Source organism: Zalophus californianus, chromosome 2 (genome assembly GCF_009762305.2).
Source record: "Zalophus californianus isolate mZalCal1 chromosome 2, mZalCal1.pri.v2, whole genome shotgun sequence".
NCBI lineage: Eukaryota > Metazoa > Chordata > Mammalia > Carnivora > Otariidae > Zalophus > Zalophus californianus.
Genome location: NC_045596.1, coordinates 24663973 through 24675714, shown reverse-complemented (window position 1 = coordinate 24675714; position 11742 = coordinate 24663973). Strand labels below are relative to the sequence as shown.

The 11742-nt window shown below is 36.4% G+C and overlaps 1 pseudogene; it reads right to left on the bottom strand.

The window, feature by feature from the left end:
* Nucleotides 1-2205: 2205 nt before the first annotated feature.
* LOC118356776 lies at nt 2206-2690 on the bottom strand (annotated as a pseudogene).
* Between the last annotated feature and the right edge of the window lie 9052 nt (nt 2691-11742).

The window sequence follows — 11742 nt, the reverse complement described above, 5'->3', positions numbered from 1 at the left end:
TGCCTGACTTCAAGCTATATTATGAAGTTGTGATCATCAAGACAGCATGGTACTAGCACAAATAAAGACACATAGATCAATGGAACAGAAAAGACACCCCCAAAATGGACCCTCAACTCTATGGTCAACTAATCTTTGATAATGCAAGAAAGAATATCTAATGGAAAAAAGACAGTCTCTTCAATAAATGGTGCTGGGAAAATTGGACAGCCACATGCAGAAGAACGAAACTGGGCCATTCTCTTACACCATACACAATGATAAACTCAAAATCGATGAAAGACCTAAATGTGAGACAGGAATCCATCAAAATCCTACAGGAGAACACAGGCAGTAACCTCTTCGAACTTGGCTGCAGCAACTTCTTCCAAGACACGTCTCTAAAGGCAAGGGAACCAAACACAAAAATGAACTATTGGGGCTTCATCAAGATAAAAAGCTTCCGCACAGCAAAGGAACTGTCAAGGGTGCCTGGGTGGCTCAGTTGGTTAAGTGACTGCCTTCAGCTCAGGTCATGATTCTTCAATCCCAGGATCGAGTGCCGCATCGGGCTCCCTGTTCAGCAGGGAGTCTGCTTCTCCCTCTGACCTTCCTCCCTCTCATGCTCTCTCTCTACCATTCTCTCTCTCTCTCAATAAATAAATAAAAATCTTTAAAAAAAAGGAACTCTCAACAAACTAAAAGGCAACCTATGGAAAGGGAGAAGATATTTGCAAATGACATATCAGATAAAGGGCTGGTATACAAGATCTATAAAGAATTTATCAAATTCAACACCCCAAAAAACAAATAATCCAGTCAAGAAATGGGCAGAAGCCATGAACAGATTATTTGTCCAAAGAAGACCTACAAATGGCCAACAGACACATGAAAAAACGCTCCACATCACTTGTCATCAGGGAAATGCAAATCAAAACCACAATGTGATACCACCTTACAACAGTCAGAATGGCTAAATTAACAAGACAGGAAACAACAAATGTTGGCCAGGATGCAGAGAAAGGGGAACCCTCTTACACTGTTGGTAGGAATGAAAGCTGGTGCAGCCACTTTGGAAAACAGTATGGCGGTTCCTCAAGAAATTAAAAATGGAGCTACCCTATGACCCAGTAATTGCACTACTGGGTATTTACCCCAAAGATACAGATGTAGTGAAAAGAAGGGGCACATGCACCCCAATATTCATGGCAGCAATGTCCACAACAGCCAACCTTTGGAAGGAGTGGAGATGTCCTTCAACAGATAAATGGCTAAAGACAATGGGTTCATGTATACAATGGAATATTACTCAGCCATCAGAAAGGATGAATACCTCCCATTTGCATCGACGTGGATGGAACTGGAGGGGTTTATTCTAAGTGAGTTAAGTCAAGCAGAGAAAGACATTTATTATATGGTTTCCCTCATATGTGGAATATAAGAAACAGCACAGAGGATCATAGGGGTGGGAGGAAAAACTGAATGGGAAAAAATCAGGGAAGGAGACAAAACAGGAGAGACTCCTGACTCTGGGAAACAAACTGAGGGTTGCTGCAGGGGACGTGGTTGGATGGATGGGGTAACTGGGTGATGGACATAAGGAGGGCATGTGATGTGATGAGCCCTGGGTGTTATTCATAACTGATGAATCACTGAACACTACACAGAAACTAGCGATGTGGTATATGTTGACTAATTGAATTTAAATAAAAATAATAAATAAATATAAATAAATAAAATTTAAAAAAATAAAAACTATATTAAAAGACTAACCTTACCCCAAAACAATGAGTATGCAAGGAAGTTCTAGAGAGAAAAAAAGTCAATATGTAAAATAAACATCTAGAGAGAGTGATATATTTAGAAAATAGGCAAAGTGAATACTAGGTCCAAATATTTGTAATTCTCAGAGAAAAAAATTGTAAAAGTAATGGAATAGAACATATTCTTAGATATAGAACTCAATACATTTTTTTTTCCTAGGCAAAGAACTTGATTAACCTTGTTTCAAACTTTATTCCCAGGCTTCTTCAGCTTAATTAGCTGCGAAGAATGAATTGTGTATAAGCAAAAACTGAAAAGAGCTGCAGTGTCCAAGGGGCTTAAAAATATTAGAGATCTAGATTTTATCAGATCCATGAACAAAATTTAAAAAGCAGTCATAATATAAAATAGCAGCTCCCAGTAACTTCTTCAAGATTTATCTTCTTCAGATGTTGACTCAGTTCAGTTTGCTTCATTCTTGGAAGCTTCATCGAAATTCTCCACAAGATCTGGAACTTCATCATCATCATCCTCTCCGGTAGCAAGTGGTGCTTTTCCATCCACAGATTGTTTGGGCAGAGCTTCAGCCAGTCTTCTTAAACTAGTCAGACAGTCTGCACCAAGTTGACTTAAGATATTGGGTAGCATTTCTGTCACCTGCTTTGTCTCAGCGTGGCCTGTAATGGTGGAAGTGTTCGTGGCAAGCTACGCCTTAACTTTGGGGTTGTTAAAGTGGAGCACTGGTCCTTGGTCTATGAACATAATCACTTCTTCAATACTAGAGATATTGTTTACCCCGAACTTCTTTAAGGAGAACTGAAGTTTTTTATCATCTGCTGTAGCCGTTCTATGAACCACCTTCTTTTTCGTCGAGCAGTTCCTTTCCCACCAATGCGCACTTTGTGCTTGCAGTTTGGTGAGTTTTTCCTGAGGATAGTTTCTTTCATCTTGTTGGAGCTGAAATGGGACCCCGCCAGGGAAAAGCGTTGGCGCTCAGGGGGTCTCAGGCGGACCAGCCGAGATTAGGCGCACACACGCGGGGATGCAAGATCAAACTCAATACAATTTTTAACAAATAAAATAAGGCTAGGGGCACCTGAGTGGCTCAGTTCGTTAAGTGGCTGTCTTCAGCTCAGGTCATGATCCCAGGATCCTGGGATGGAGCCCCACATCGGGCTCCTTGCTCAGCAGGGAGCCTGCTTCTCCTCTGCCTGCCATTCCCCCTGCTTTGTGCTGGCCCTCTGGCTCTCTCTGTGTCAAATATAAATAAATAAATAAATAAATAAATAAATAAATAAATAAATAAATAAAATCTAAAATAAAAAATATAAGGCTCGAACTTAAGTTTTGAAGGACAGCACAGTATGACTGTGAAATGTATTTGAATGGTCCTCATTGCATACACACCTCTAATCTAGGAAAAGATTTGAGAGCATTTCTCATTGAGTTTTTTTTTTTTTTTTAACCTCCCCTTCTACATGACAGCATTTTTAGGGTATGTCTGTATACCCAAAGATTACTTTCAGGGACTGATTGCCAGTTTATATCTGTGTGGTGTACTAGGTAAGAGGATTTAATTTAGCGCTAGGTTGCTTGAATTCAAATGCTAAATCTACCAACTACTACTTCTGTGACCTTGGGCAATATATCACTTTTCATGCCTTAATTTTCTCATTTTGAAATTGTGGCAGATAATAGTATTTATGTCATCCTCCTTGGGGAAAACAAAGGTGGTCAGGTTCTTAAAACATGTGTTGGTGGTGACCAAAAAAGCAAAAATAAATACATGGGACTATATCAAATGAATAAGCTTCCACACAGCAAAGAAAACATTCAACAAAATGGAAAGACAACCTACCAAATGGGAGAAAATACTTGCAAATTACATATCTGATAAGGGCTTTATAACCAAAATATATATATATATATATATATAAACCTCATACAACTCAATAGCAAAAATAACAATAATAAATAAAAACTCAATAAAAATGGTTAGAAGATCTGAATAAACATGTTTCCAAAGAAGAGATACAGATGGCAAACAGGTACATATCACAAATCATCAGGAAACTGTAAATCAAAATCACAATGAGATATTAATTCACACATTAGAATGACTATTATCAAAAAGACAAGAATAACAAGTGTTGGTGAGGATGTGGAGGAAAGGGAACCCTTGTGTACTGCTTGTGGGAATGTAAATTGGTGCAGCCACTCTGAAAAAAGAAAGAATCGAGGTTCTTCAAAAAATTCAAAATAGAAATACCACATGATCTAGGATTTCCACTTCTGGGTATTTATCCAGAGAAAAAAACACTAATTCAAAAAAGTATAGACACCACTATGTTCACTGCAGCATTATTTACAATAGTCAAAATATAGGAACAATATAAGTGTCCATTGATAAATGAATGGATAAAAAATTGTATTATTTTATAGACCATAGATATAAAGGTGAATATTCACAATAGAATATTATTCAGCCATAGAAAATGAAGTCTTGTTATTTGTGAAAATCTGAATAGACCTCGAGGGCATCATTATGTTAAGTGAAATAAGTCAGGCAGAAGAAGGCAGGGGCAGTATGATCTCTCTTATGTGTGATATCTAAAAACAACAAAAAAAAGCTAGCTCATAGATACGGAGAACAATTTGTAAAAAGGTGGGGGCTAAGGGGTGAGAGAAATGGGTGAACTGTTTTTGTGGGGGTTTTTTAGTTTAAATAAAAATATAAAATAAAATTATGCACAAATAAATATAACACAAATCTAAAGACCAATTTCTATTTCACTCTCTATTTTAAGTTGGGCTAAGTTGAGGTCATTTTTTGAATATGTGTATTTATAAAATTATCAATTAAATCCATTACATCTTTTAAAAAGATCACAAAATAGAAAAGCACCATAAACATTTTAGAAAGTTTTGAATAGTTAATCAGCTAATTTTCACTGCAACTTACTTTCATCTTAACCTTGTCAACCACAAACTAACCTATAAACCTTAAACTGAGCTGCTTACATTAAGGTCGCCAAACCTATCTTAAAGCATGAGAAATCAGCAATAAATTTTGAAATTGAAATTTCATTATTTTACAAGTCATCCACTTGTCAAAAATGAGTTAATGAATAACTGCTCTCCACTTTCATCTATTTTTTCCTGTAAAAATAGATTTCAGTTGGCTATGTATTTAATAAAACAAAAGCATATCTTTATGGATCTATGCATTTTTAAAATATTATGACAAATATATTAAGTCACAATTATTCAATATCTCCATGTAAAAAATCCTCTTGATTGGCACTATAGAAGCTACAGATACATAGGGCATATAAAAACTTTGGCCTCACAAATTTATTGCCTACTGTTATGAGCTAAATTGTGGCCCCAAATTTCATATGTTCACATCTTAACCCCAGTAAGAATGTGACTGTATTTGAAGATTATGGAAATAGGGTCTTTCAAAAGGTAATTAAGTCAATGAAGTCATTAAGGTGAGCCTTAATCCAATATGATCGTGCCCTTAATAAAATAAACAAAAGACAGGTGATTAGGACACAGACATATACAGAGGGAAGATCATGTGGTACACATCTATAAGCCAAGGAAAGGGGCCTCAGAAGCAACCCACCCCTGAAAAATCTTGATTTCAGACATCTAGCCTCCAGAAGTCTGAAAAAATACATTTTTCTTATTTCAGCCATCCCGTTAGTGGCACTTTTTAGTGGCAGCCTTAGTGTCTCAGTCCATTTGGGTTGCTATAACAAAAATATTATAGACTAAGTGGCCTTATAAACAATAGAATTTATTTTTTTTTAAGTTCTGGAGCCTGAGAAGGCCAAGATCAAGGCACCTCACATGTAGGAAGCTGGGAGTTCTCTGGCCCTCTTTTATAAGGGCACTGATCTCATTCATGAGTGTTTCACCTTCATGGCCTAATTATCTCCCAAAAACCTCACCTCTAAATACCAACCCATTAGGGATTAAATTTCAGCCTCTGAATATTGAGAGGCCATAAATATTCAGTCTGTGGCACCTAGCAAATTAATGTTCCTACATGAGGGGCCACAATGTCATGTTGGGACTGTTCCTTCTCCTCTAAGACCTAAGGTTTCTTTAAACTGTCCTCTAAGGTCTAAGGAAAGGTCTTTCTTTTTCTCCTTTCTTTTTTCTATTCTTCCTTCTTCTTTTTTGATTTAACTAAATGAAAGATTACCACCTTATTCATGTTTCATTATTATGGTTCTTCTTCCCCTTTTTGAATTGTTATATATATACTGCAGTGGAAAGATACTCAAAGCAATTTTCTGAGTAGTTGATTCATTTCATCTTTTGGATGACATGGATTCTGTTGATGATAGTATTATTCTTTGTTTTTGTTGTTATCTAGTAGAACTGAGATATCTCTTTCTACCAATTTCTTATCAAATTCACCATTTTTTAACAAATGGTTGTCTCATTTATTGCTTGGCTTGCATGACTATTTAGCTAGCACGCATGACTATGAAGGTTTAGTTATAATAACATCTTTTTTTCATTTTTAAAATTTTATTTAAGTGTAGACTATCAAATGATTGGAAATCAATGATGAAAAAGAGTGTGTAGAGTTTCCCTCCAGGTACAGCGGTGCATGCACTGTGGGGGGGTGGGGCGCATGGCATCCTTGTGGGGCTAGGGTCAGTTCAAGGGGTCATCTGAGGCCATGTAGATCAAGGGGTCTCTGTGCCCCTGGCCTGGCCCCTAGTGTACTCAGGGTAGACCACCAGCCCACTCCTCAGCCTTGGCTCCTAGAGGCCCAGCTCTGCTTCAGCTCCTCTGAAGAGCCACTGTCCCATATCCTGCCCCATCATAAATATGTATAAAATAACATCTTTTAAACTAATAAATTACTACTAGCAACACACCGTATGGGGGCTTATATTATTATTCCCACCAAGATAATAACAACAAAACTTTCCTTCCAAATTGTTCAACAAATGCAGTTTTATAAGGCTTTATATTTCTACAGAGCCTTAATTATAAAAAGCTAAAGTATCTTTGTATGTAATTTAATGCTACTCATAAAACCTAAAATTGTGTTTTTAGCAATGACTAAACAACTGCTACCAGCTAGTTCTTCCATTGAAAATAACAAGGAAACTTAACAAATAAACAAGGAAACTGAACTGAATAAAACAACTATTTTCAGAATTTGAACGACTAGCTGAAAAGAACTATGACTCCTAACAAAAAGAAACAAATAACATAAGCTCCCGTAATTGTCCCAGCTTTGATCCCCATAAATTTACCAGATCTTAATATAGGGAGAGGAATTCATGCATAACATTACCATCCTGAATTAAGTAAAAATAAACCTAAGATTGTGAAGTTCAGATGGTTTGTATTTGTGGAATACAGCCCCAAAGATAAGAGCTCAATTCAGAAAAAAAGAAAAAAGCTTCAGAAATCTGTATGAGTCCTTTGTGTCCTTGCTCAATATCAAGATGTGCATGTATATGGTGAGACTCCGCAGGCTCAGAAAAGGATAACTACTAGGAAGGTAATAAGTACTGGGGAGCTGACACAAGACTGAGAAACATTTCATTTTTAACCTGAATAGAAGTTTTAAGAGTCTGCCAAATACATTCCATAGTATATACCAATCAAGCCACGTTTTGGAAATCAGGTTTAACTATCTCAAGAACCTAGATTAAAAGCTATTTTAGACTCACAGAAACATAGTTTAGAAGATCAATCTGATCTGCAAGGAAATTGGCTGCTTAGTATAAAAATCAAACTAAACCAAACAAACCCAAGATTCTTTAAACAAAAACTGAGACATTCAAAGTAAAATATTTACAATATCTATAATCCAATCAAATATCACTAAAGATGCCAAAGAAACTAAAAGATATGACTTACCCAAGAGAAAAGTCAGTCAATTGAAAGATCTAGAACTGAAAAAGATAAGTAATCATCAGATTTTTTTAAAAAATGTTCATTATAAAGATGTTTAGATCATTAAATAAATATTATGAATATAATGAAGAGAGAGAAACTGTATTCAAAAACAGATGTAACCTCCAGAGAGAAAAATACAATACTTACAGTAAAAGAAAATCTACTTGGGCTTAAGAAAAAATTAGATACTTGTTAGAAAATTTCAGTGAATGTGAGAACATGACAGTAGAAATTGCCCAAACTCAAAAATAGAGGAAAAATGCTGAAAAAAAAAAAACAAGGTTCAAAAGACATATTGGGAAAATATTTAGTTGTCTGCTATATGAATAATATGACTTTGAGAATTACAAGGGAATTGGAGAGAAAATATATTTGAAGAAACAATGACCAAAATTTTTCTAAATTTTATAACTACACAAAACACATAATAAGCAAGTCACTAAAAAGCACTGATGAAAGAAATCATATATGTAGCCAAGAGGAAAAATAATATGTTATATAGAAGGGAACAAAAATAAAAAATCATTGTGAATACCTCACCTCCAAAAAATGCTTTGTAGAAGACAAAAGAATGGCATATTTAAAGTGTTGGGGGGGTGCCAATGAGAATGCTATATCTACTCAAAATACACTTGAAAAATGAATAAAAGAATACAACAAAACAGAAATTTTGAACTACTACACTGCAAGTGTTGCTTAAAGATGTTTTTCATGCTGAGGGTAAATGATTTCAGATGGAAATTTTGATCCATAAAAAGGAAAGGAGAGTACTAGAACTGGTATATTTATGGATTAAACATTTTTTTCCTTATGTAAAAAAACATTGGGATTATATTTGATGGCTTAATAAAAAAGTGGCAAATTGTATTGTGGGTCACTGTTGACATATAGAAGTAAAGTGATTGTCAGTAACAGCGCATGGTGTATTGGGTTGGCCTGCAGCTGGTGTATTAAATGAAGAATATGCACTTTATGACACGCTGAATGAAGAGGTATATACCACCTACACAGAGTTGGCAGGTACCTCCCTCAGCATCCATACTTCTACTCAGGGTTGTTTTGATTGAACGCACAGTTACAATACAAAAATTTTATAAGATTTATTACCTACAGATCCCAGAAGTGGGGGAGGTGTAATGAGAAGTGTAAGGACATTCCTCTCTTCCCTAGTTCATGAGGAAGCAGGAAAGAGCAGGGTAGCAAGCACCTATTACTTATAAGATGGTTGTGATGGAGGTCAGTAACTTTTCACAGGCTCAACTCTAAGTGGTTATTTTCAAAGGTGTCCCTGGGGGACGCCTGGGTGGCTCAGTCAGTTATACATCGGCCTTCGGCTTAGGTCATGATCCCAGGATCCTGGGATCAGTCTTGCCTCCCCCACCGGGCTCCCTGCTCAGTGGGGAGCTTGCTTCTCCCTCTGACTCCTGCTCTCCCTGCTTGTACTCTCTCTCTCTCTCTGACAAATAAATAACTAAAATCCTTTAAAAAATTAAAAGGTGTCCTGCGAAAAGCAAATTGGGAAGCACTGTAAAATGACCAGTTAGCAACACAAAATAACTGTTTTTCCATCACACATGGGGATGGAAGTAGTCTGTTTTAAGGTACTTATATATGAAATGGTATAATATTAAACATTTTTTTCAAGCACTTTGTTTTACCCTTGAAATACCCTAAAACTTATCATTCATTCAACAGTTCCTGCATCCCTGTTTTTTTTCTTTAGATTTTTCTACCTGAGATTCCTTTCACCTGATTTCAGTGTTTTCAAAATGTTTCTCATTCAACTGTGAGGCTTATAGGGAGCCAATAAAGCCCCCCCTTTTTTTGGACAAGGGACATATTTTAATAGGTATGCTTTGTAAAGATTTGATTGTAATGCTTACAATAAATTTGAACAGTGATCTCAATTTCAGGTCTTCTCTGCTCTCATCAAAAACAAAACAAACAAACAAAAAAGACAAAATAAAAAGCTTTTGCACAGCAAAAGAAACAGTCCACAAAACCAAAAGACAACCGACAGAATGGGAGAAAATATTTGCAAATGACATATCAGATAAAGGGCTAGTATCCAAAATCTATAAAGAACTTATCCAACTCAACACCCAAAGAACAAATAATCCAATCAAGAAATGGGCAGAAAACATGAACAGACATTTTTCCAAAGAAGACATCCAAATGGCCAACAGGCACATGAAAAAGTGCTCAACATTGCTCGGCATCAGGGAAATCCAAATCAAAACCTCAATGAGATACCACCTCACACCAGTCAGAATGGCTAAAATTAACAAGTCAGGGAACGACAGATGTTGGCGGGGATGTGGAGAAAGGGGAACCCTCCTACACTGTTGGTGGGAATGCAAGCTGGTGCAACCACTCTGGAAAACAGTATGGAGGTTCCTCAAACAGTTGAAATTGGAGCTACCATTCGATCCAGCAATTGCACTACTGGGTATTTACCCCAAAGATACAAATGTAGGGACCCGAAGGGGTACGTGCACCCCAATGTTTATAGCAGCAATGTCCACAATAGTCAAACTGTGGAAAGAGCCAAGATATCCATCGACAGATGAATGGATAAAGAAGATGTGGTAGATATACACAATGGAATATTATGCAGCCATCAAAAGGAATGAGATCTTGCCATTTGCAACGACGTGGATGGAACTGGAGGGTGTTACGCTGAGTGAAATAAGTCAATCAGAGAAAGACATATATCATATGACCTCACTGATATGAGGAATTCTGAATCTCAGGAACAAACTGAGTGTTACTGGAGTGGTTGGGGGTGGGAGGGATGGGGTGGCTGAGTGATAGACATTGGGGAGGGTATGTGCTATGGTGAGCGCTGTGAATTGTGCAAGACTGTTGAATCACAGATCTGTACTTCTGAAACAAATAACGCAACATATTTTAAGAAAAAAGAAAAAGAAGAAGATAGCAGGAGAGGAAGAATGAAGGGGAGTAAGTCAGAGGGGGAGACGAACCAGGAGAGATGATGGACTCTGAAAAACAAACTGAGGGTTCTAGAGGGGAGGAGGGCAGGGGGATGGGTTAGCCTGGTGATGGGTATTAAAGAGGGCACATTCTGCATGGAGCACTGGGTGTTATGAACAAACAATGAATCATGGAACACTACACCAAAACAAATGATGTAATATATGGTGATTAACATAACAATAAAAAATTTTAAAAAAAAAGAAAGAAAACAGAAAGCCCGCTTCTATATTCTACCAGAGACCTCTATGACATTATATTTTATCTACGTTTCTTGTAGATATTTGTGTTTATTCTTATCATCATTCAGTAATATTTGAGTTTCTTAAAGGTTAGGCATTTGATTGTACCCATCTTTGGGACTCTACCAAAAACTTAGCAAAGATAGGTTAAAATAAGTTTAAGAAATATTTACAGGTTTCATTTTTGCTTCTCTTTGCAAAACATACAAAGTAAAACAAACACATACACAAACAGGTGTCCATTCTTATAAAAGCAGCCTTGGTAGATCAAATAAATCAAATAGCCTTTGAACAGGAACAGTATTTAGGTTTGACTTGCCTTAATTGGACATTTATATTGATCAAGTTGAATGTCTAATGGCTCTATTTTATAGGTTGAGAGGATAAATTTAATGACTCAATCTCAAGAGAGGGTTTTAATACAATTAACAAGAAAGAAAACCACATTTATTTTATTAGAAAGAGTTATCACTTAATGTAATCTACTTAATGATATCCAAGAATAGTTGGTGAGTTATGTATTGTCATAATACAAAGGAATATGAACACAGATTTTTAAAAGAAAGGGAAAGCCTCCACAAGAGTACTTAGGTGTTTGTAATAAGGGAGAATAATTTGTGTATTCATAAGGTGAGTTGGAGTTTTTCCTTCTTCCTGTAGTAAAATTTTCCAAGTACTTATTTCTTTTGACTAATAAATGCTGTTTCCTATTTATGCAACCCTCCTATGCTTCACAAAGTATTTTGTATTGTCAGAAACATTTATTGGACTCTTGGTATAGGAAGTCCATGTTATTGGTTGCATTTCTCTTTCCAAATGGATA